At 35.4% G+C, this 27,088-nt stretch overlaps 1 protein-coding gene and 1 long non-coding RNA gene across 5 annotated transcripts in view; one reads left to right on the top strand and one right to left on the bottom strand.

Annotated features, from left to right (window-relative positions):
• Positions 1–27,088, top strand: part of Stet (stem cell tumor) — a 373,411-nt gene that overhangs the window by 132,776 nt on the left and 213,547 nt on the right. Inside the window, exon 1 of one of the 2 annotated variants that reach the window (XM_072891884.1) lies at positions 10,269–10,295. The exons of the other annotated variant lie outside the window; for it this stretch is intronic. The gene's annotated coding sequence lies outside the window, so the exon portion shown is untranslated. Of the gene's footprint in view, positions 1–10,268; positions 10,296–27,088 lie in introns of those variants that run through there. 2 annotated transcript variants of the gene reach the window in all.
• The window catches only part of LOC140665595 (uncharacterized), a 183,280-nt gene that overhangs the window by 101,318 nt on the left and 54,874 nt on the right, over positions 1–27,088 (bottom strand). The gene's annotated exons all lie outside the window — the stretch shown is intronic.

Genomic DNA, 27,088 nt, shown 5'->3' with positions numbered 1-27,088 from the left:
TGGTATTCTTTGATGCAATTATATTAACGGATGTAATACCAGGAAATTGTTAATAAAAGCAACAAATTCATTTGATACATCATATATTTGCCAGTTGTTGAGACCGAGTCATTCAATTACATCCACCGGATAATGACTTTAACGTCAACAGCGGTCGGAAGTGCGTAGGTGCGACGCGTTTCTAAGAACGACAAAGTTATTGCGCTTCTCAGATTGGCGGCATCATACTACGTGCTGACTAAGGATAATTTTAGAGGAACAACCCATTTAAGTAAGAATATTTGAGGAATTGTCTTTGTTTGAGCTAATTATTAATTATATTGCTGGGAGATTATCTAGCTTTCATGTATTGTGCGATACTTCTAACAGAGAATCGAGAACTGAATGTAAAAGAATTAGACAGAATGAAGATTATTCATAATCTTTTAGTAACTAAAAGTATTGTAAATAAAAATGAATTATATATATATAATATAAATAGAAAGAAAAAGTAAACTAGCGACGGCAATATTCTGAAAGTGAATACAAATCAATTTTGCAATTTTATAAATATTTGAAAAAGTAGATGTTATTAAGTAAAGAAGAATTGTAATTACAAGTATATTGCTCGCTTTAATGTCTCGCGAGAGATAATATCCTCGTGCTCGGAACAATATTGTTTTAATTACACATCGTCGTCCATGAATATAAAACGAGAGAGTGCGCGGACACACGAGACAGGATAACTTATAACTCGCATTTGGTTACAACACACCTAGGCGTGCGCGGCCGCTAATCCGTATCCACATTAACAACCCAATTTGCAACTTGCTCACGTCATACACGCGCGAGAGGAAGAGATACACAATAGGGAAGCTCGTCGCAGGATATCTCGGACGCGAATCGGCAAATTTCGAGCGAAACTCCCTTCGTGCGTGCATTATTAATACGTGCATGGCGTAGAATCGCGGTACGTGTATCCTGCAAACGACGAAAGTTTACGTATTATCTAAAAGACGAATCCCGTGGAGGTATAACTTACTCTTGGTCCCGTGATCCCTCTTTCCTTTACGTTACATCTTGCCGTCATTACTTCCGATACCGGACCCGCAAGGAAATTGATTACAGTCACGTGTTTCACATTTCCGTGTCCGGAAATATCAGGCGGAAGGTTTTCAAGGCAATGCTCACATTCGCCGCTATTTACGTGTGTTTCTCTCTTTTTTTAGATACCATCGCGTTCGTTCATGTCTATTTACACACTCGGTAGTAGTACACTTTAATAATGTTCGATAATACATTCTTAAAACAACGTGACTCCTGGACGCGCGTTTCTTTGCTATGTAAATTATTCATATGTGTACAACGTGGTAGAAACAAAACCTGACTTGATTAAAGGGTGGATAAGCTAGGCGGGGCTCTTTAATAGAAATGACGCAAAACGAATATTGTCGGCGGTTATTTCCCGAGCTTTATGCAAGTTGGATACAAACGGATTTTATCAAATGTGTTTTCATTAAATCTATTGCTATTTGTACAAACATTTTGACATTCATATCTATAAGATTAGAAAAAAACATTGTTTTAAATAAACATAATATAATATATATTTAATAACACAAAATAAGTAAATTTCTAATGATGAAGTAAATAAAATTAATAATTCAATATTTACATTTTACATAATTATGATTATCAAATGAATAAATCCATCATTCTTCAGTTGTTTTTGTAATAACTATTAGTTTTATCATTGACATAAATCGTTGTTCCTCTTAGTATACACATCGCTACTCGTTTCTATTAATGAAGAACGCGCCATCGTTAAATGAGCAAGCGTTACACTATATAACATGACATGCTGAATAGAGTACACACTATATTACGTTTAATATTACAGCATGTTTGTCGTGTAGAAACGCATTATGCGTTTTAGATGCGTACGCGCGGTTTCCGTCATAGCAGCCAGCTATTCCGTTCCACAGGTCTGCATTCGGTACACTCTCCTCTCCTCTCCTCTCCTCTCCTCTCCTCTCCTCTCCTCTCCTCTCCTCTCCTCTCCTCTCCCTTCGCCTTCAATGTCTTCTCGTTTCCTCCTCCAGGTTTCATTCATCATGCACGAGCTTCAACATCGATGTATGACGTTTGCACAGACAACGCCGTGGCGAGTCACGGCGCGCCACACCATGAAGCTCATTCATGGCGTGGCCACGTGCACAATTGCACAGAGAGCTCGTATGCACGCGTGCGAGGCGACCGACCGCGAAAGGGAGGAGCGCGAGAGGAGGGAGAGCCGTCTCGAAGCCGGTTAGAAATAGCGAGAGAGAACAAAGAGAGGTGCGCCGGGGCTGTCTTCTCTCTCTTTAGCGCGTCTCCGTCTCGTCGTTTTCAGCTGTTGCGTCGAGACGGCCCTTCTGGCGCGCCGAAACTTCTTTTCTCGCTCAAAGACGAGCCGGAGAAACACACCGTCGCGATCTAATTCCTTTTCGGAACGCGCGAAGAGACGCGTAAAAATAAATTACAAATGTTTCCTCGCGGCAATATTTATGCGTCGATCAATTTCGGATGTTTTCGCGATGAAAATCGCGACCGTATGTGTTGTGCGTGGAGAATATCACGGAGATCGCAAAGCTGTGCACGAATATAGGATCCGGCGAGATTCTGTTGCCTACTTTATTTAATTTATCTACGCGGAATGTAAAATAAGCAATTTTGATTTGAGAGATTATTTACAATCAAATATACGATCTTTGATTAATTTTTCAAATAAGTTCCAAATCTCTGCTATAAAAAACCGCAGTTATTTTAATATTCTATATATGTGATATTAATCATTATCAATCTTTATTAAGTATAATAAAGATTTGAGTTGACGAAAGCAAATTAAATACACAGACAAGCGTTAGCTGTATTTATCCGTATATTATTATATTTGGCGTACAATCTCGAATAAAAATCCATTGGCTTGTATTTGTCTGACATGTTCCAAACATTCGGACATTTACCCCATTTTCAGCATAGCAAGAGAAGACCGCACACCCCGAAGCGATGCGGTACATAAACGAGATAGCTGGGACGCATAGAGCAGCTTGGGTTACGATTCGAAATGCTGAGACAGACATTCTTCGAAATTAATTGGAAGTGCTGGTATAATCGCGAATTATTAATATATCCTAACGTGAGAGCCATTTTAAATTAATCCTTGCAGGTCACACATTTTTTTTGCTTTGTTTTTTGTCACAATATCTTATCGCAGTTTTAACTGTCTCAAAATGCTTGAAAAAATCTACAAAAATACATTCCATGATCTGTAGAAAATGATGTACAGCAAAAGTTAAAAAATAAATTTATTTTACATTTTTTTAATTGATTAAGACCTTCGGACAACTTTATTGTTAAAATATCGATAGAGTCAAAATGATCCATGTGTCAAAATAATTTTTAAGGATTAAGTTATATAGCTCAATAATAAATCAATCAAAATAATAAAAATTTCACTCCATCACGCATTTCTCCATCACCGTAAAAATTTTTTTAGATATCTCACATCGCTCCTCGTAATCAATTAAGCTGTCACTTGCATTACTTTTTCCTCACTTGTATTTCCAGAAGAGAAATGTGACTTTGTGATCCATAAAGGATAGGAGTGGCGTGTGTAGAACTATGATGAGAGATAAGGATAAAGTAAAAATGGATGCGAATGATCCGTTTATATTATTTTTTTAAATTCTCTGTAAAACAAAATTGAATTAAGCATAAAAATTGTAAGATCATTTTACATTAGAAAAAAAATCATTTATAAAATAAACCTTACAAATTATCAACTTAATCCTCTTGTAGCAAAACCGTTTTTAATCCATAATTATATCGTTCCAGTCGACGAAAGTATGTATTTTATTTTACTTTAAATGTTATTTTTATATCTTGTAAATAACAATAACATGTATAATTGATCGCGACATCATATCAACAATTTAAAATAAAAATGTCACACGATCAAAACGATAAATACATCTCGGATATAAACGTGAATTTGGTCTCGCATATTTCCCAAAGTTCGCGCGACGCCGCTTATAAATAAGCATCGTACGTCGGTTTGTCGCTTGTGAAGTGCCGCGAAGTAAAAATACTAGAAGGGTACGCGTGCGATGCCCGTCGGTCGCCGCAGTTGCGGTGGTAGACGCGATACTCAATGGCACGATAGTGCTATATATGAATATGCATTTTTTTATCCCTTTTTACCGCGCTCTACTCGAGCAAAGTTACGGCCGTCCGAAAATAAATCGCGGAAGGTTTGATTAACTCGTTCGACTTTCCGTCAAACTTTCCCCACTTCTCTTTGAGAAAATGACTAACATATATGTATATAGAGAAAAGAATCGATCGCGTGTTGCTGTAACATAATTTTGTAGCATAATTCCGGAAAATATTTTAACACATTTTTATTTGCTTTTTCTCAATTGCGTAAGTATCGAGAGTTTTTCAAATATCGAGAAAAATCACAGGCAAAATAATGTAAACTCTCTGGAAATAATAATGTCAATTTTATACTATACATGTTTTATTTTATATATTTAATAGTGTTCAGACATAGAGAAAGTCTTGCGATTTAGCTATTGTATTGTCTCGCAAGATAAGACGATTTTACTTTGGAAACGAAGCCGGATATTAGATATTCGATAGCATTGGTTTGGCAAAAAATTGTTCGCCGATTGCAATATTCAAGAATATATTTTCTGTGGATATGATATTTTATCTGCAAATATCATCTCGCTGGAAAACAATATGTCTATAATGCATTTTTGAGACTTTTGACGAGAAGCGAGCCGCAATATGAAATATTGAGTTTGGACAAGTCAATTGAAAAGTTCCATTCGTGAAACAGGAGTGATTCTGTTCTCTTTTCTTGAGTAATTCTCAAAATCTAAAGTTTTCGACCTTTAGATATACTTGTTTGAGAAATCACGGTCTTTGCTCTTTTGAAAATGTCCTTGAAAAATAAATATTTTGAAATAAATGAAAGCGTCTCAATATGTAATCATAATATTACATCAAATATGTAAGTTCAATCTTTCCAAAAAATTATTAGAAATTCAAAATTATTATTTATTAAAAAAAGTTATCTATTTGTATGATATTTTTTAATGTTTTGCTATACGAAATAAACATTGCTCTATTTCATTAAATGCATTTGTTTATATAAATGCATCTGCAGCTTTTATTTCAAAACAAAAACAGGTTTAATACAGTTAATGTGAAACAAATGTAGTAATACGAGAATGTATACGGTAGTTACGAAAAATTTATGTATATGAAACAATCATTTTGATAAATATAAACGGAGTAAAGAATATTTAACAAAGTGATCGAAAATGTATGTAATATGAGAAACACTTTATTTGTGTAACGTCAGTGAAGTACACAGAATAATCACAGCGAGTTGATGCATGTTTCGTAAAACAAATAGAAAAATAACCAATCGCAAAATTGATATTGCTTAATAATATTATTCTTCTCTTTTATCTTACAAACGATCTTTTAAATCGGTGCTAACGGCGGAGATAAAAAACTGCGTTAGAGGCGAAATGAAGGAAACATACACAGTGTTCGTGCGAAAATAATACAAAATGCCATTTCGTAAAGTGTAAATCAAATGAAAACCGTGAAAAATACATGAAAAAGTACTATATTTTTTAAGACATTACAGAATGAATTACCCATGTGACAATATCCCGACGACTGCGCGTCGTTTACGCAGCATTTCGTTTTACGGTTTTCTCCGCGCGATCCGTTATTACACAACCCGTTATAGTATAACGATATCGCGGTTCGTTTCTTTCTTTTTCTTGTACCGTAAAAAATATTATTAAGCACCAAGCGACGAGTCGCGAGGTACTAACCGAGCAAATATTACAAGAAACTTTGGCGTATCAATTCCGAATATCGCTTCAACTATAAATAATATCATATGGGTTTCTTTTTGTTTGCATTTTGCATCGGTAAATCGATTTCTCTATATTCTTAGTTTGCTGACGTAATCGTTAATAAACTACACTAATTAAACATCTTTATACAGTATTCTATATGAGGTAAAAGAATTCAAATATATTTCCAATATTAAAGACAATATTAAGACTTTTATGCTTTAAAAACTTAATATGTAATATTTTTAGCATAATTTATACAATTTATACAAAAATATTATATTATAATACTGCATCATATACATATATAATATTAATATTATATAAATTAAAAAAAGTCCAAATATTATAAACTATAAAATATTCTATAAAAAGTTGAATAATACATTTCAGAAAATCTCATATATAAATGTGCACGCGCGCGAAATTATTCTTTCATATTCTGTTAGGTACGCCGTTAAAATATCGGAGTAATTCTGAGATATGTCATCTATTTATCACGTCGCGAAAATTCTATGCACACTCGGAGATTTTTTAAGCCTTCGCTCGCCCCCTGCGAGAAGAATTGACATATTTTATTCTCAGGCAAAATGCCCTCGCAGTGGATACACACTTACTTGTCAAATATATTCATCAGACTACGCGTAAAAAAGCGAGGACCTTCCAACACATTTTCGCAGTGTCCAGAAAATCCGTTTGGGGCAACATGAGAAATGGCACCAGCGTTTCCTTTCCGTCGCGCTATGAATGTCCGTTTCCGATGAGTGAATCAAAAGGATCGTATCACGCCTCCTCCTGCGCCGATTTTTCATCGATCGTTCCCCCGATCCGGATTATTAGCTGGACGAAAAATGCGTCGATGGCGTAGCCCGTTGCTTGAAAAACGAGCCTTTCTACGATGATCCGGTATATTGATCGTTACAAATAGCGCTCGCAAAGGATCGCGCGCAGAGGATTATCCCTTTTATATCACACCATTAATATTACTCTTCATGAATCTTGCGAACCTTCGCGAAAGAGGTGGACCCTTTTGTTTCTGGACAAAGGGCGTAGCGATAAATATGTTGGATTGTGTACAACGAATTATACTCTCTATCCCTCTTCTGCTCTCCGGAGATTTTATATATTTTATTACATTGCATTATAACTTATAAAACATCGATTACGAAAGATGCACGAAATGTTAGAGTCTAGGAGAGAAAATATTGTACTATTAGCAACAAGTGTCTGAAAATTTATCATTTTTTTAATATTTAATTAACAGAGTTTTAGCAATTTAATTAATTCGTATAAATACTTAGTAAAATTCTCGAACCAAAAAATTTTTTATTGCATATTTTCTATTATTTTTATTATCTCTAGATTTAATACAAATTTTATTCTCGGAGAAATCTTTTTTCTCTTTTTTGATAATCGAGCTAATTCAACATTGTTTTCACAATAAATATTGTTGTTCATTTATAAAATTTATCGCTGAATACGGAAAGAGGGTATTTCAACTTTCGCATTAAGCGAGGGACGCGTGGATTAACCCTTTCACGCTTCAGCTATTAATATTACTTTCTGCAAATCTCAACCCGGACCTCCCTCGTTTCTTGCTGATAGCCAGGGTCGAAGGAGGATCTTTGCGTGGACCGAGGATGTCGCAACGCTTAATCATCTACTACGGGTTCCCCCCCCCCCTCTCTCTCTCTCTCTCTCTCTCTTTCTCTTTGTTCTAAGCTTCTCTCTACTCTCGAATTCACTTTACTACTTATTCAATAAGCTTCTTCTTATCGATTGGTAGTCAATATCACCGCTCACCACAAAACGCATGTCACGCTTAGTAAAACCGATTTTAAGCCGGATTATGGATGTTAGACTTATTGTTAGATTATGAATGTTTGGATTTCTGATCTTTTTTACAATGTCGTTGTTTTTATATATCTATACTCTTATTGTTTTAAAATACACCATATTTACAATTAAGAAAAATTATACGTATGTAATTTGAACGATTCTGGATATTTAACTAACAACTATATATTATAGCTGAATTTGGATAACGTTTTTTTTTTTTTTCGGAAAAATCAGTTTTTGTGTACCTCAAGAAATAAATTATATCATAATATATGTTTGTGAAGAAATTGAGTCTTACATATTTCTCTACATGAGTAATTGGTGGCGATGTGCCGAAAATCCACTGTCATCTTTCGCTGCCATTGCGATACTTCGTGTATCATCCCGAGGGATTTCTGCGAGTTTACCAAATGTCACGTGGTCGCGAGTCCCCTGCTCGTCCCCTCCTCCGTTTCTCTTTATAATTCCATTAAAAGGAAACTTGGAAATTTCCCTGGGGACTCGTCACTCTCGGTAACTTTCTGTTTCGCGCGCTCTCACACGAGAAACAGTACGTACGTCCGTGGGGGAGACACACGACTTCGGGTGAAAGCTTCTCGACGTCTGTGTGTGGGACGTTGGTTGCACCGAACAAATATCGAGCGTAACGTGCACCGGCCCTAACTTTCTCGCGACGAAATGTGCGAGCCATTTAGAGATTCGTTCTGGGACCGATCGCAAACTGTACGCATATAAATAGGCATCGTTGTTAAATTCATCACCTCCGAGTGCCGAGATGCCTCTGCGGCGAATACACTGTCTATATTTTTTACTCACGCATGTATACGTGTTGGTACAAAAAATAGCACTTTACTCACTTTACGTTACTATAGGTACCATAAAAAGATGTCAAAATATAATATTGGACTACTAAACTAATTAAATTTACTGGTACAAAAAAATAGCAATTTACTCACTTTACGTTTAGTATAAGATTTCAAAATATAATATATTAGAGCAGACTACTAAACTTGTTATAATTAAATTTCATTGAGACGAAAATATAGATATCCGTTTCAGAGACAATTAGAACCTATATATCTTAAATTATCATCTAACCTAGACATCGTAAAATTCTTATGAAATTGAATGTCCGCCTCGAGGTACTCGTTACAAGATAAATCTACAGATTTATCTATCGTCTTCCGATAACTCACCTCACGATCGCAATTAAATCGATATACGGCGAGGCGAGCGATTATTCGTGGAGATCGAGAATTTCCTCGGAAACGGTAATTGCAGATTAGAGCGAGGCGCGTGCCATGCTCAGCAACGCATAAAACGCAGAGTGGATTTAACGCCTGGACAACTTTGCACTATAAATGCTAATGGGCCGGGACCGTAGTTAGTTAACCACCCTAAGCTCGTAGTTCGACGCGTCTTTACACAGGATAAGGATGGTGCAAGGGAAAAGCGGCGGGTAGGTAGAATCTTCTCGAGAACTGTGGGCTCGGGGGTTAAGTAAACTCCGGAATTCGAAGTGTCTGCGTGAATGCCGCGAAAGGATTTGCACGTGTTCTCGCGTGTCGTTGATGTAATCGTCCGACCCCGTTGTGAAACGAACGGGGTGCGCGAATGCGATCAAGGGTGTCAGTCGTGCGTGCGTTTCTTCATGATGGGGTAAATTGCGCGGCGACATTACGGTAAAACTCCGGCGCGAGAAAATGCCCGTTGCATTTTTGCGGAATTTCTTCTGGTTCTTGCAAATGGACATGAATATAAATACACTGAGGTAATATCATCCCTCCATGTTAAAGTCATCGATTTAAGAATAACGAATTAAAATTATATAATAAATGTCGAGGAATGCGTAGCTTTTACAAAACTGTTACACAAGCTGATCCGAGAGGAAATATAAATTATGAGGCAGGAAGTTCTGAATCGCGCGGATAATATTTTTTATAGCAACAGATTCTCTCTTTATCGATCTAATAATCTTATTGTTAGATGAACTCTAATTAATAGGCTGCAGGTAAGCTTCACGGACGAATACGTGTATACCGGCGTATTACGTAAGCTTACCTTGCTCGCGAGAGCAAGGGGAAGGGGATAAGGCGGTCGAGTGCGTGCGTAATCCTCCGCAGGTGCGCAACGGAGAACAATGGAGCATTAACCCAATGTCGGAGTATGCGTGTGTATGTGTGTGTGTGTGTGTGTGTGTGTGTGTGTGTGTGCGTGCATGCGTCAAGACGCCTCCAATGGCAGAGCGTATCCACTCATGCTCATTGTCAAGTCGAAGTGCCGTTACCATTGTGTCGGCTTGTGTCGCGCGCTCACGCTCTGTCGCGTTTCACATGTCTACGCGCGCGTGTAGCGTGCGTCTCACTGTCCGCCGTGTGGCATCACGTGACAATTTCGGCGTGTGTATCGCGGCTATTATACGCGAGTAGGAGCTTGTTCCCTCTGTCGGTTTCGGTTCCGCAGCGGTATCCTCTTGTCGACGTCTACAGAGTGTTCCCGTTCGTGTACGTTCTGGTAGACGACGTTAACATTTGTTCCTCATTCATCACGAATGTGGGTTAGTCCCTTTATATCTTTATATATATATATATATATATATATATATATATATATATAAAAAAAAAAAAACGATATATTCGAAATAATGAAAAGCATTAAGTAAAAATCATTAGATTTCTTATGTTTTATGGAAGAAAATGTCGAACAGATATATCGAACAAGTATTTATATACGTCAGTTGCGATGCTCTAGAATAAGCTGTTCATTATATTTGAGAAACGCGTAAAGTTGGCGAAAGGTGCCAACATTAGTCGCGAAACTGTTGTCTTCAATAGCAAAAGACTTAAAGTGTCATACTTAGCGAACTTGCTGAACAAATACGTCGTTGGTTGCGCACATCGTGGCGACAAATTTGCCGTTTGTTTATTTGCGAACTGGAAGTCAAGCGAATGAATTTCGTCTAACTTTCGCTAACAAGAGAAATTCCGCAGATTCCTCTTTCTATCTCTCTTTTATATTTCTGTCAACGGAGACTTTCTTATGGAAGTCTAACGATGCAGATTTGAATTGAGTCGTGTGCAAAAAGTCCAAGGACCCTGAGTTCCTTCGGTCGCTTTTCTTAATGACATAGTCTCTAAAAACGTCTAATAATAAGAGACGCCATCGTATTATGTTTCTTCTTACTTGAGATCTCTCTGTCCGTTGCAGAGCTAAGAAATAAAATGTTTCTGGCATCGCCCAGAAAGATATACTTTTTAGAATAATAATCCAGCATGCGCTATTCTTGCATACTCAATTTTAATTTTTTGAATGTGAGACGCGTATAATACTTGACATTATTTTTTTGTTAGAATCATATTTAGTTTTTTTCTAAATATAAGTGTAGAATATTTTAAATTAAAAAAACGACCCGATTTGCAAATAATATATTAATGTACGTTGTACGATCATCGTTACACATTTAAAAATAATTGTCTGGTTAACATCTTTTCTCGAAGATGTATTTTTTCAAATTTATTTTTCGAAATTGTCTAGAACATTCTGAAAAATCGCATGTACACGTTTTATACGATCCAATTATACACGTAACAAGTTCCATTCTTTTCCTATAACTAATTTAGTAATTGCCTTAGAGAAAGAAAAACGCAGAGTTCGAAAAGGTAAACCGCGGGAAAGTTCGTTAACAATGTATATAATGTGGTCCACGTAAAGATAAAGTGTTGCAAGCTGGTTTCTCGAAAGTTATTGGAGAGAAAACGTCGACAAATTTTTTTCTTGATCCATTATAAGATTTATTTGGCAGCCTTTTATGAAGTAAACGAAATATATTTTCTGAGACAACGATAGAATAATCCGCCTCATATATAATTTCCTCTTTAAATATACAAATATATTAATACATGAAAAAATTTTTTTCATTTTAGAAATGTATTTTTTAAATATATTATTCTTTATCTAAAATCTCATTTATGTATATAATAAAATACGCTATACTTTTCTAATTATAATCGAACAATTATAAAAATAATTATCTTTTTCGATCCATATGTTTTCGATTCATACGTGTTCTTTCTCGTTCCCTCTTATTTCTACTAATTTAGGCTGACCTTGCCGTTCGAAGAAAAATACAAGACAACGTCGCAATGCGGCTCGAATAAGGTCTCGGATGACTCGGCCTCGCGGTCAGATCAGGTAGGACCTCTCGCGGCTACCTGTCAGAAGGTTAGCTAATGAAAGAGCAGCGACGTCTCGTTAATGGCTGGGACTTATCCCCGAGATAATCTCCCGCCGCATACAACGTGGCGTAGTATGAAGAGACACGCGATTGTTCCTCACGACGCCCACATGATACTATTTCGTATCCGTTGATTTATGCGACTCGAATTCTTTTTGCAGATTCACCAAAATTGTAGATTTTACTTTAGATATGATGGATGCGCAAGAAAAAATATAAAATATATAAATTATACAATTCCATTCCCTTTATTTTTTAAAAATTTGTTTAAAAAAATTTTTTTTTCCTGAGATTTTTTTTTCTATTTTTCAAATCTTTTTTAATGTAAATATTATCCTTCTAATTACGAAAAGTGTTCTTTTCAAATTTTTTCCAATTTCTGAATAAGTGTTTATGAGATTATAAAAGTGTAACACTAGATCGCAAAATAAAATATTGAAATTATTATTTTAAATGATTACATCTCTCTCTTAAGTTGTAAAAGTATTTTTATCAGAAGATTAACAATATTGTGGCCTGGACTAAGCGTCTATGCTAATATTTACTTCATATCCAGTTAATGGATCGATCGCAGGAGTGTCACGTGGTCGATGTCGTAATTATCAGTTTCTATCCTCAAACTGTATTAATTCGACTTCGATTAGAACTTTGAGCAAAGTTAGAGAAAGTTTGTGATCGACCGGGTCGATTATACGTGCGATCAATGGGAAGCTTGAGATCCAATGTACACTGTCTGTTAAATTGGCTTATAACAAATATATGTGCAGCTTCATAACGGTTAATGTCCATTGGTCCTTCGTGCACGCCATCGAGCCATTCTACATCAACCAAGTTTCGAACAGGTGCAATATTAGCGCTTTGCTAAAACGACTTAAATGCAGTAAAGATACGTTAATCAATAAGTATTATTTTCTAACAGTATAGAAAATTCTCAAATAGATTTATATATAATAAATTTTAAAAAAAGATTTACATTTTTTTACTAGATTGCAAAATATAATTGAAATAAATTGACAAACATATTTTAAAATACATATTTGAAATATTTATTATTAATATATACATATATCTAAAATAGTACAAATTTATATACTGAAATATAATGCCGAAATATAGATCTTGAATAACATTTGTCTCATACCGATTGACAGTTATGACTTTGAGCACGTTAATTAATCCGTTATTTGGCATCCGTAAAAAGTATGCGGATACAAAATATCATTGGTGAGACAAATCTTTGGTAAATCTCTGCTTACCTATTTCTCTCTACTAACTTCTCTCTCTTTCCCTCTCCGGTTAACGGCAACTATAATTCAACTGTATATTTTAACCATCCAATTCGCGAGACAGCTACCGCCACGCAACTACCGCTATATAGCGGTCGCAATATAATACACGCGCCATCGCAGTAGTTTTCTCCATTAAATGCCTGACATTCATAATACTGAAGATCTGCATAGTCGGCGTGGTAAATGTCACTGCCTCATACCCGCCCTTGTTTCTCATCCTCTTTCCCGTCAACGGTTTGTTTACTCGCTGTCGCTTTCTGTTTCGTTTTAGCGATTTCTCACGCGCTAGATAAACGGATGGCAATCGACTAGCAGAACTGCACCGAGAAACGTGAGGATTTCAGTGGTGAAAAATAGATTGCCAAGAAATTGTAGAGGAAACAAGTGTCCCATAATTAACGAGACTTTCCATCTGTCTCATTTCGAGTGAATTCTTGAATTTGTTATTCATGTAAAATCTATATATATATATCAATAATTTAATATAAATGAAGATAACAGAGAAAGGTAGCGGATATGAAATTTAAATAATAGTGACTCAAATTGTTTCACGTGTATCAGAATATTTATTTTTATGATTGCTGTTTTGTGTGTTTTCTACGGATATAAACTGCTTGTAAAAAATTCAAGAAGCATCCCATGCTTCCTCTCGCTGCGTGTTGCCTGTGATTAAAATGCATACACCATCTCCGGACTCTCATTCACAACTCATCATCAGAGGTTGGCCGCCTCTCTGCATGCGACAGAGAATTCACTAGGCATCCGCGTGTCATATCGCGTCGTACTTTCTCATAATTATCGCATTCCGACTTTTGCCGTAGCGCTACGCATCGTTGATAGAAATATGATCGGTTATCGGTTTTCGATTCTTTCGTTTTCATCCGCTAGCGCGCGTTTCACTCATTCACGGCTCCAATGCGTTTCACGCATCGACGCATTCCGCGTTTTCCTCTAAAAAAATAATATTCCATCGGTGTTGTAGACTCCGATCGTATATCGATATCTTTTGCCGACCGTTCGCGCCCGTTCAACCACCGTTCTATTTCATTTTTCGTCATGCGGAGAATACATTTTAAAACGGTATTATTTGTTTGAAAGAGCGGACGGGAGGACGCTCTCGAGAAGAAACATTTCACGAAGAGTCGAGTAGTCGCGTTAATGAACGAGATAATGGATAGTAATGCTGATGAGGTTTAACACAAACCGCTCTTTTTCTCTCTCTCTCTCTCTATCTCTCTTTCTCTCTTCTTCTTCTTTCTTCCTCTTTCTTCTTCTCTTTCTCGTTTTCTGGGCATTGTAATTTATCTGGCCGCTGTTTTCTACGGCGCGAGCGAACGACGGCACGGCAAATGATTGATGAAACTTTATTCGGTGGCTTTGCAAGCGCAGAGTTAAAGCAGATATTTATAATGGAGTTAGCGAAACGCGCGCAGCTTCACCGCCACCATCGCTGCGGTTTTGATATTAATGTAACGCGGTGGTCGTTTTAAATTTATGAACCACTCCCGCTTTTATAAAGCGCAATTAGGAGCGCCCGAAGCGACTTTTCTTCAGACACATTCAGCTGAAAGAAGATACAAACGCAAAATTGTTTTCACTCCTGTGGCGAAACACGGCATATGAACACATCCTTGTGTTCGATATATTGGAAAGCGATTAAGTGGCTCATTTTGTTGGGCGAGCGCGTTAAACTTGATGGATTTTATTTTTGTTTGTGTCGATAAATAAAAGCTTATGCTTATATGCTATCACAATATTTACTCGGCATGTTTGTTTATAAAAAAAAATTTCATAAATTTCTATATAAACAGACTTAGATATAGATTTTTCTAATTCAAAGAAAAGATAAAAAAGTGACATTGTATATTTTGAACACGCATCATCACGAACGCACGAGTACTCTTTATTCCTCACGCTCGACTGGCATCTTAAGGTTCTTGCGCTCTTTCATCCTCTATAGCTTATTTCTTTCAACTTTGACATATTTCTCCGTTAGCTATGGCGAGCGTACATTTCCACACGCTTGCTCGACTGATTTCGTAGAGTGTGGAAGTAACCATGGAAGCCTCTTCGGCGTGTGCTCGTCGGGCCCTTCGCCAGAATGCTCTTCCCTCTCTGGCCGTACGTGCCGTGGGATCCAAATATTTGGACACCGCGTGGGATCATCGGCATTCATCGCGGGCATCTTAAAGCGCTTCTTGCAGGAAGGAAAGATGGAAAGACGGAAGGAAGGAAGGAAGGAAGGAAGGAAGGAAGGAAGGAAGGAAGAAAGGAAGAAAGGAAGGAAGGAAGGAAGGAAGGAAGGAAGGAACGGAGTAAGTTCGTTCGTACGAACGACTTCTATCACTATCGACTCATAATACGGCAGTCTACCGGAAAGAACTTGGGTTTGAATAATCGAATGGATCCTTCTGCATTTATTTCAATGTCGGAATAATAGCCGCCCCGCGGCTGGAATAAAGAAGTAATGGTTTTGCCGATATGCCACCACCCATTGCTGTCGAATTGGAGCATCTTGTTCGTCCATTACCGCTATTTCGTCGTAAATAATCGTGCAAAGCTTCGCGGCGAAATTCTCATTCCCCGATGAAAAGCGTATCGCGGAATTTACCTTCTTTTTCCTTTAATGCTGTTGTCTGATAAATACCACGGTGAAAATTTAATGACTCATTCATGTGATAAAAACGAATTCGTACTAAAGTAAGAATGAAACTGTAGGAAGCAAAGCAGCCTCCGTTAAGAATGCACACATCTTTCAATGGATTTTCCATTTTTAATCCGGCACTCAGGTCGAGGGAAAGAGAAAGAGAGAGAGAGAGAGAGTGAGAGAGAGAGAGGGGGGGGGGGAAGGAGAAAGAGAGAGAAAGAGCCGCGCCTCTCTGAACTATGCATGCGCAAACACGCAGCTCGAAAAATGTTGCGAGTATTCAATATTTAAATACCACACTCGACGAACGTATGAGCAGGACTGGCAGATACGAGAAGCGAAAGTTTAAGCTGGAAATTAAGGGGTATCTTTAGAAAAAACACGATATTTTGAAACAGAGAAATCAAAAATATACAATCTCCTTAATTTTTATTATCATCTTATGTTTTCAAATACTTAATGATTATTTTATTTTTTAAGTATTTTTGTTATATTGATATTTTATTGTATAATGTTATTTAATTTGATTGAAAAACAAGATATATATTTTATAAAATATTTCCTTTTCTTTTTTTTCTTGTTTTTATCATATCTGTTTTTCATCACATAACATGATTTTCATCTGAATAATATATTATTAAATTAGAAAATGTAATATAGTAATACTTTTTATGCTGTATGTTATGTCAAGTACTCTCTGGAAAATTTGAAACCAATATTGAGAAGTCGAGCCATGCTATATAAACAGGTACGTCAAAGAATCAGAAAACCAAAAGGATGGAAAGGCAAGAAACAGTGCACTTTTGCACTGCGACTTCGCGTGCCAGATCCAGACGTAATAAATAAATAAATAAATGTCCAACTCTTCTTTTGCCTCACATGAAAAGTGTATACATTCACCGGGCATCGTGGCGCACTGATTTATATCCCAAGGCCTATTCATCGTTTCCTTCGTATCTTTATAGCGATGCGGCGAGTTGTTTCACGCGATACAGAGGAAAAGAAACGACGAGACTTTCTGTAAATATCTGCATTTTATTGTTAGCATGATGCGCGCGTATATCGTACGTCATTCTGTACGTTCGTTTACACTTGTCTTGCAATACCTACAAGTCAAACAAATCTCAACCTACAAAGCATATATTTCGCTACACTAAAATGACTATAAAAACACTATCGAATTAGAAGATACTATTTTATCGTCAATAATTATGCGAAGATATTACACGTTTATATATTGCTGCAAGTATTATTTAGACCAAATTATAACGATATCGAAACTAAACGTATTTATAACAATATATATATATATATATATATATATATATATATATATATATATATATATATATATAAACTAAATGATGAGTAAATTATGGAAGCATAAAGATTAGAGAAAATTGCAAAAAAGTTATATAAAAGTACGTGAAAAATATTTTTTAAATCATGATCGAGCATAAATTTTAATATTTTAATATTTTCGTCACATATATATCGCGAAAGACGAAAGCAATTTATCTTTACAACAATTTATTTATTTATTAAGCGGTTTATTTGCTATTCGAGCGATAAACGTTGAAACGTATAGATACAGTGAGATGTGTTTCATCCCTTCGCGTGCAACGATTTCAAAGTTAATTAAAAATATTTGTGTTTGGAAAAATACAAATATACATCTTCATTCGTATGCGTAACATCGGTATCAGTGTCTATACGATTCGACTTTGTGGTCCGCCGAAACTTTGCGAAGCAAAAATCAAGCTCGTACCGCGTTTACACTCGTGCACTATCGTTTTTATACTTGATGCGCGCTCGTTGACATCTGTCGCACGCGCGTCTCCCCACGTGAGATATATCGTCCGCAATTTACAAAATGCACCGTCCGACATATCGATCGCAATCCAACGTCGCGGTCAGTCGTGCACGACTGTTACTATTAATAGTTGCAGAAAATTAATTCAAGATAATTATCGCGACGATGAAATGTTAAAGCATATTAATTGACCGACGAGTATGCCGTGATCGCCTGCATTTATCGCATTGTTTAATACTGCAACGTCTCGTACATACACGCGCGAATCACTGACTGATGTTTCAAGCGATTTTCATAAATGCTGTAAATATTTTGCTTTAACAATCATCATATTATCGTATATGTTTGCTTTTAATCTCCCTAATTGATTGAAAAACGCGAGAATTATTGTACATAATTAATAAAAATTATCAAATAAATCAATAATTGTTCTATCATTCTTGTTAGTTTGTTTATTTTTATTATTTCGATTGATTCTATCAATTTTATTTTTTTTCTTTAAAATTATTAATTTTGTAATTTTAGTTAATTAGTATACTAATCTTCGTGTATGTGTCTATGTAAGTTATTAATTGTTTGTTTGATAAATCGACGATATTAATTTCCCTATTTCAATTTATATATCGTAATTATTATAACGGCTCAAACATATATGCACAAATCCGACTTTATCAATTTTCATTAAAACAAATTAACGGATTACGTTTTCAAGACATACAGTACGAACGCACAGTGCGACGAAGACGAATCGGAGGGCTTGAAACGTGATGACGGACTGACAGCGACTTGAACTTATGCGTCGAGTTTATGCGTGATCTTGTGGGACTTCGTCGGCGATGGATTATATACTGGTTGGTCTGCCGTTATCCTGATTCATTTACGAGTGTCATCACTTTTGATCGTACGATGGTTAAAATTAATGTATCGTCAAAACGACGAAGATTGATGAGGAAACCTTGCAAATACATACATAGTCAATATATGCGAATTAAACATTAGCATTTTTTTTTTTTTTTATTAAAATCATTTCTACTGTCAGAGTTGAGTCTTAATATATATATTTGCGAACATGTGATGTATTTGTAAGAAGTATTTTTCCGAAACGAAATTATGAAAAAGAAATTATAAGTATGTTAATTTTATCATTTGTTTTGTTTATGATTTTTCATGTCAAAATATTTATGGATATTGAAGAGATTTTTAGAGAAACGCGATGATGCATCGGATATTCAGAAATCTCGTGAAGTAATATTAGTCTCGGTTGTTCATCTGTTTTTAATGACACGCTTACATTGTTAAATAGATGAGTTTTCGTCACACTGATAAAGCCGTGGTTATCATGCGTTCCTCTTTGTGCCTTTCCACTTTTTTCCCCTCTTTTTCATAGCCGTATATCATACCCGTGTGACGCGGGACGTGCATCTTTTATTAACCGCGTTACATTATAAAGCATTTCCATATCCCCGGCGTGTCCATTAATTATTTTTTAATCCCATTTTTACGCGCGTCCGACATGCATGACCATCTCGCACGAAAAATGAAGTAAAGGAAGCAACGTTTTACCCACGTAACACTCTTTATTATCGTGTCCGCCCATGGACGGATTGACACTCCTCTTGTCTTCTTTGACGAACCGGGAAATGTACGATAATGTATTTTCACGTAATACATTGACAACGAAGCCACAACGCGTGATACTATGATGGAAATGAGCGTTAACGTTATACAGAAAGATATGGAGAGCAGAACCGTTCCTTTGAACTGGCACATTATGCAGCGTTATAACGTTATCTCGGTATATTGTTATTATATGCGTGCGACTTGTTGGAGATTTGAATAAAATATAATTGAATAATTGCGCAATTAATTACCAAGCGTCGAGTTACCTGACTTGCATTGTTATCGGTGTAATTATTGTTATTCGATAACAAGAAAATTACATCTTGGCTCGAGAACTATAACTGATATATGAAGATTAATCACAAAATTGGATACATGACGTTTAAGCATCAAGATTGCAACATATTTCTTGAAGCATTTTGTATTGTGTTATGTAATTTGATATATATCGTTATTTTCATGAAAATACTTTATGATGTAAATAGATAAACATGCGATAAAATGTGTGAAAAATATAAATATATAAAACTGTATAAATATGTAATAATACAATGCATGTACAATATACATAAAATAGTATAGAATTAAATATTACATGCATTTCACGGGACATATATTTCAAACTTTCCTTTTGCGTGTATTATAATTATTTAAAAATGTCTTTATCCCCAGCGAGAGAAAAAGAGATAATAGAAAGAAAGAAAGAGAGATATAAACTTTTATAATATCGACATTAACATTCCTTAGCGTTTATAAGATATACGTGATAATGACATCAGCGACACGTGAAGCAATCACGCTCATGTACCTTGGATTATTCCAGGGATATTTTTATCTCGAAAATTGATGAAGCATCAATGTAATAATGCAAACAAAAAAAATTTGAAAAAAAGAAATCGTTTTGTATTGTCGTGATGAATTTCTGTTTCCTTTCGCGACCCTCACCTGCCTTCATTAGCCGTATGAACGATGATGCGATTTGCGACATCAAGGAGAATATTCGATAGAAGGGTGATAATCACATGTGTGCACCTGTACAAGTCCGCGAAAGTCGCTGAAAATTATGCCGGTGCACGTGTTGTCATTCGAGTATAGTAAATGCTATGTACTAATGAAACAACATAAATTTCTGTCTATCTTTTTATTATTGCGTTCATTATACTAACGAGATAATTATTTTGTAAAGTATACGTACAAAGCGCGTTCTACATTTTAATAGTACTTTATATATATATATATATATATATATATATATATATATATATGTATTTATTTATTTATTATGTTACGTTGCGTTGCAGTTTCAGTATGGGATAACCGGTAATTTTCTGACACGATGAAGTGATATTAATGTCAACGTTGCATGAGATCTCGCAGTTTAAAAAATTTTATACAAACATTGCGATATTTTTCTCGCATTGAATCGTATTCGCATTAATTACGGGCGATTTTTAAGAGCCGGGCTATTATCGGAAAGCTGCTTTCCGTCTGGTAACAGTTATTTTTACCTTCCAACGAATATCAATATGTTCCTATGAGAGCACGGCATAATAACCGCATAGAGATAACAGACGCGACGTAAACTATGTTCGTGCGAATGTTTTCCTCTGACGCATTGCACACATGACTGTTTAATCCATTATCTATTTATTTCTTTGTCGTGTAAAGATTGAACGATATCGCACATATTGTACGTATAGTACAGAAAGAAAAAATATTTCGATATTGTTCATCGTTTTTTACATAAATAATGCGGTCTATGGGGAAATCATGTTAGGAACAACACACGAAAATTTGATTGAAATACTTTTTTCTTCCGTCGTACACCATTTGTCGAATATAACGTTCCAATTGTTAGATAGATAAAATGTGTCAAATCAATTTTGTTGAGAAATTTTATACATTGTATGTACATGTGTTATACGCTTATATTATAGAATGATAAATGAATCGTACTTATTTTGTTAAAATAAAAAAAAAAATATCCAAATTAAAACAAAACAAATATATGTAGCAAAAATATAAATATAAATCGCGCAGCTTGCGTAAAGAAAAATATTAATTAAATAATTAATTTAAAATTAAATAATTGCGTAATAAAAAAATAATTAAGATTGAAAATTAAAAGAAATGAATATTCTATATTTAAAATGTAGAAATGCTTTTCACATATAATATCTATATATTCAAAAATTATCCTCAGTGATGTTATAATCGTAGCAATTACAACCAAGTTACAATTACAATCGGCAATTCCATTTCGTCTTTCTCGCGGAAGTGGCTGTATCAATGAGATTTTATACAGTGGTAAGCGTATTATGTGCCGACTGCTAGAAAGAGGGATGTGCTCGCAGAACTGAACGATGAAGCAAGGAGAGGCAGGAAGAGTAGGAGGGTGGGAGAGACATTCATACTATGCAGCTTTAAGAAAGGATTGCCGCGGGAGACTGCCGTTTATCAGAGGCAAGCACGGTGCGGCTGACAAGCTATTACTGCACGTGAGATCGCCTTTGCATCGAGATTGAATAGATCGAGGCTCCCGGAAAATAGGTAAACGGAAAATGGGATGAGAGGAAAAAGGAGGAAAGACGCGAGAGGGCAGGGGAGAACCGAAAGAAGAACGACTGCCGAGCCGAGATGATGTTAAACTCGTACTATGTGGATTACCTACAAGCGCGCGAGTTGTCGCGCTCAGTACACCCGATATTTTTCGACTCTTTACGAAGATCGATAGTATCTGTCGCGTGGCAAGCAACGCGTCGCACACAATCGCGACGTGTAATCTGCCAGGTGTAACATTTTCGAATATCCTTTTTTGACGCAAGATACATTGAGAGGAAAGATTTTTATGCAAAACTCTCCTTTATGCTTTGTTGATAGGAGGGGAAAAAAGAGATACCGTAAAATATTACTCTTACTCGCAAGTAGCTAATCATTAATAAATCAACGAATATCAATCTCGTCATTTTTATATTATTGTGTAGAATAATGAATATTGTATTAATTATTATTATATAATGTGAAAAAGAGAGATATATTTAGCGTATAAAATTTTGATTATAAGAAATATGTATACATATCTAAATACATGCTCATATTATATTATATTATTTATTATTTTAGTTACTAATTTTTTTAACATTGAACGATGCATATTGTATCGAGAGTTTCAAGATAGTTAACTGATTTTGGGTTTTCTTAGGTTTTAATTAACTACCATATTTCATTAACGAAGTTAAACATATCGATAAAACCAGCTCTAAATTAATTTAATAGGGAGGGAATGGAAATTTTTAACGAATGTGAATAGCGCTTTAAAATATTTCGGTCCTTCGGGGAGTGGGGAGAGTTGCATTCCTCTTGAATTACATTTTCTTATCTTAGCATGTCGTTTTCTGTAATGTCCCCTACTTTGCCCACGGCTCGTCATCCTGTCAGTTAGATTCGTCCCGAAAGAAAACGCTACGCCAAGAAACCCAACACGTGCCAATGGTTTACGAGGCGAGAATCGTACGTTGTTTCGTGGTTTTATGGCCGTTAGTTACTCACGCTTCGTTACTCACCTACTCGGCTACCTTCTGCAAACGTGCCTTCGTTTCGTCCTACATCCTAACCCGAAATGCTTTAAAATTTAGCGCGTTATCTTATCGTCTTATAATATGTCATTTCAAGTGCGAAGGTTTTTTGCGTAACTCATACACGAAAAGAGAAGAAAAAAACAATTTTATACAAACTGATTAACAATTACCTGTCTCTGTTTTAATAATAATAATAATTGTGTTAAAATAAAAAATACTGAATTATAACAAACTACTTAAATCTAGAAAGATTTTTTTAGAATTTTCATTAATTTTATTTAATATTTTTCTTTTGTTAGAAACTATTAAAATGGATATTATAACTCTGAATTTTGAAACGTTTCGATTTTCTCTCGACATGAAAATTCTTTCACGAGATAAAATTATTTCGGAAGTGTGTAAGCGTCCCATTCGCGAAGATTGGCAGTGTTTTTGCTCGTATGTGGCGTCTGTACGCGAAAAGCGCACGACGGTATCTCGTACCCGATGACGCGTTTCCTCTCGTTGTACGTTCCGCACGGTTGAACATTCGTTTCTCTCGTGTCGATAGTTTCGCATTTTTCAGTCAGCTTCTCTCACAGGTCCCATTCGAAATCTCTTGCAATCCCCTGGGCATATTACGTATCCATCTGTTTCCCCATCCTGTTTCATTCGGATGTTTCATTCAGAAGAATATATAAATTCGCCGTTTATAACTTCTTCCTCTTGATTTTACATGTTTAATTTTAATGAAGTCGACTTTAATAATTATCTCAATTAAGGTATACAATAAAATAATACATGTTCGAAAAATATAACAAGAGAATATAAAAAATAATAACGCCTCTGAAATAAGTCTAAACTCACGACATATTACGGATCGCAGTTTTTTTTCTCTCTCTCTCTCTCTCTCTCTCGCTCTCTTTTTAATTTAACTTCAACAAGTGGTATGTTATCGAGTATCTATGTCGATGCGACGATTGGCGTCGAAACACTATACTATGATAACTGCGTTATTATAACTGCTGTATCGTTAAATCGAGGCGGTTTGAAAATCATGGTATATTTCGACATGTTGTGTATAGATCTATATGCAAATTATTTTCGTTTCTTGTTCCTAACTTCCCTTTGACCGATGATTTTACTACTTCGTTGAAATAATGATATGTGACTTTTTCTTTTCTCGTAAATATTTGCCATACTTGGAAAATAAATGATTTATGCAACTGTTTCTAAAAAAAATTTTCATATAGTCACTTTTGTTAAATAAAGTCGATGAGAGTCTTTTAATAAATTCTAAATTCATATAGTAGGATGCATAATCATTTTATGGCTAAGAGTCTTATATTTTAATAACAATTTTTTAAAGTTTAATGAGAATAATTCTTCTAATCGAAATAATGGAATAGAATAATAATTTTAATTAAAGTTTTTTGTCGGTAATCTGTTGTCTAAATCACGAAAAATATGGCAATCGTATTTCTATAAATCTGAGAAACACATATTCTAAAATTGCCTTGAAATACGGAACAACGAGCATCGAAAGCTCGACTTGCGGCCGAACCGTATAACCGAATCTAAATTGCGGTTGTACGAATTTCTGGCACATTGTCGTCGTGGGAACAAGCGAATCAAGACGCAAACCGATGTAATTTCTGAAGTCAAACGTAAAATTTAGCACGTTGTGCTAAGGCTCGACATTGTCGGAAACATAAGCGCATTATGTATGTTGTCGCCGCCGCCGCCGCCGCCGCCGCCACCGCTAAGACCATTCCGATGTATGTCGCCGTATAATTTCGTACACCGGTGCTTTGACCATGGTGTTATCAGCAGGCAACAATTGAATCGAGTAATTAAATTCTCTACGTTTGTATTCGTAAGCCTTTCTCTGTGCCAGTACATAAACTCTCGCGCTTATGTAGTTAATGCCTGCGATATGTATAAACGTTGAATTAAGTATTAATTACGTTGTATCTTTGTACGACCTGTACATGTTGGTTTCTGACAAATCTACGGGATTTGCTCGCATATGGCTCTATTCTGGTTACAAAAGACATATATGTACGTATTTTAATGTTTACATTAATGTGTAAATTAATCAATATAATAATTATATTTTTCGAGAAAAATGAACTTTTCATTGTACACATGTGATATTTTTCTTTATATGTGTAGATACGCACGTGTTCTTACGTTTCTTTCTCTCCTTTTGAGATAAAGCTTTTTATATGGTTTCTTGAAAATGATTATGAAATTATTCAATTATGTTACTTAATTATATTACATTAGTCTTGAGATATTTTGCATGCACACGTAAAGTTTCCTTTCACTCGAAGCAAGCTTCGATAAAATTATTGTCATCTTATAGTACCTCTTTTTAGTATAATGTATATTTATAATTAATTTTTCAAGCGTAAAAGAGAAAGGGAAAAATAATATAACTTGACGGATAAACTTGACGCTGCCTTAAACGAAATAAATAATACGATTTCTAAACTAATAGCCGCGTCGGATGCATATTGCAACGAATCATGCGGCTGTAGATGACACGTTCTCTTGTACGTGCACTTGTGCGCAGGTGCACAGTTGGCGCATAGTGACAGCGTCTATTTACTAACGCGTTTCTATGCATTTGCGCGAAGATGAAAGGCTAAGATAAAGAAGACGACGCAACTTGGTTGAACAGCTGAACCGCCTTAAGTCATTCGCTTAACTTGATTTACTCATGTGCGCTCTATATCAGGTTGCTCAATTAGCCAAATACTTGGCGGCGTATGGCAACCGGTATATCAATTCGACACTCACAATGTCAAATAAACCTTTTTCTCTGTATATTTATGTGTGGGAATAAAATAATTATTTTAAAAACTACAAATTTCTTTTATAACATGTACAACTACAATTTAAAAACTGTAATCTAAGATAGGAGAAAGTCAACAATTTAAATATTATATCAAATAATATGTAAAATTAAATGATCTCAAGTTATAACTATAATAAATCATATTTATCAAAGATGTAAATTAAAAGAAGAGAGATATATATTTGATAACAAATATTAGTTTAAATGAATATTGTTGAAAATATGCGATTATCGATGCAGTTACATATATGTAATTCGCCTAAAGCTTGTTCACGATTCTCAGTAGAATATGGCGCAGTATCAACCGGGCTCTTACCCCTAGTGTCTATTGGAACGACCCGTGCTCGAAGCTGCTGGTGTTCCTAACGGCGAACAGCCAAAATACTTTATGCTAAACTTAGTTTATGCCGCAGGCGTTATTGAAACTCCGAGTAGGATTACGCGGCCCGAGGTGGGAGATACGAGGCGCACCCCTTAAGGTCAGAAGCGAAACACAATATCTGCAGGCTTATTTATCACTCAGCACACCTTACACCCCTCCCTACTTGCCTGCCCTCCTCCGTTCTCACCCTCTGTGTATCCGCACCTCCTGTCTCCATTACCACCACGGAGTGCTTTTCATTTTCGGAACTTAAGGTTTCGCATCATTCAAGCGATTCTGGCAGCTCTCGCGAAATTTCCTTCGTATTTAATCCGAGGCATAGACATATTAGACTGTGCAATAAGAAACTACTACGTTTTTACGCCAGCATTTTTTCTCATTTCGCTTTCTCGACTTTTTTTTATGTATTTTTGTGGTTATTATTTTTGATTGATGGCCGATAGTATGGAATTTAATATCTTAGGTATGAATTTTGACGTTACATTATTATACTTCAGATTTATATTCCATTCCTTATTTTATAAACTACTAAAAAATATTAGAAAAATAATTAAATATATAAGTTTAGATTTATTTATATTAAATCAATCATTATAAATGAATTAAATATTTAATATCTTAACAAGTTAGTCTTTTTATCAAGCAGAATATGATTCAAAAGAATTTTATAGCCAGTTCTTGTTTTAGCGAGAATTTTTAGTTTGTGATTTTCATTTATTACAATTTTTTTATATAATTCAATATTAACTATCTCAGTAATTATAATAAATCTCAAAATAAAAGTTTTCAAGAAACTTTAATTATTAAAAATGCACAAAAATCTATACATATTTTGATTTATTAATATGTATATTATTAAAGTTATACATATATAGTATTTTAATTTTTTTTTAAACTTTAATATAATAGCAGCTCGCTAATTAAACCACTTATATTAAATT

Source organism: Anoplolepis gracilipes, chromosome 5 (assembly GCF_047496725.1).
Source record: "Anoplolepis gracilipes chromosome 5, ASM4749672v1, whole genome shotgun sequence".
NCBI lineage: Eukaryota > Metazoa > Arthropoda > Insecta > Hymenoptera > Formicidae > Anoplolepis > Anoplolepis gracilipes.
The sequence above is the reverse complement of the archived record's forward strand: the minus strand, read 5'-3'. Positions and strand labels throughout refer to the sequence as shown.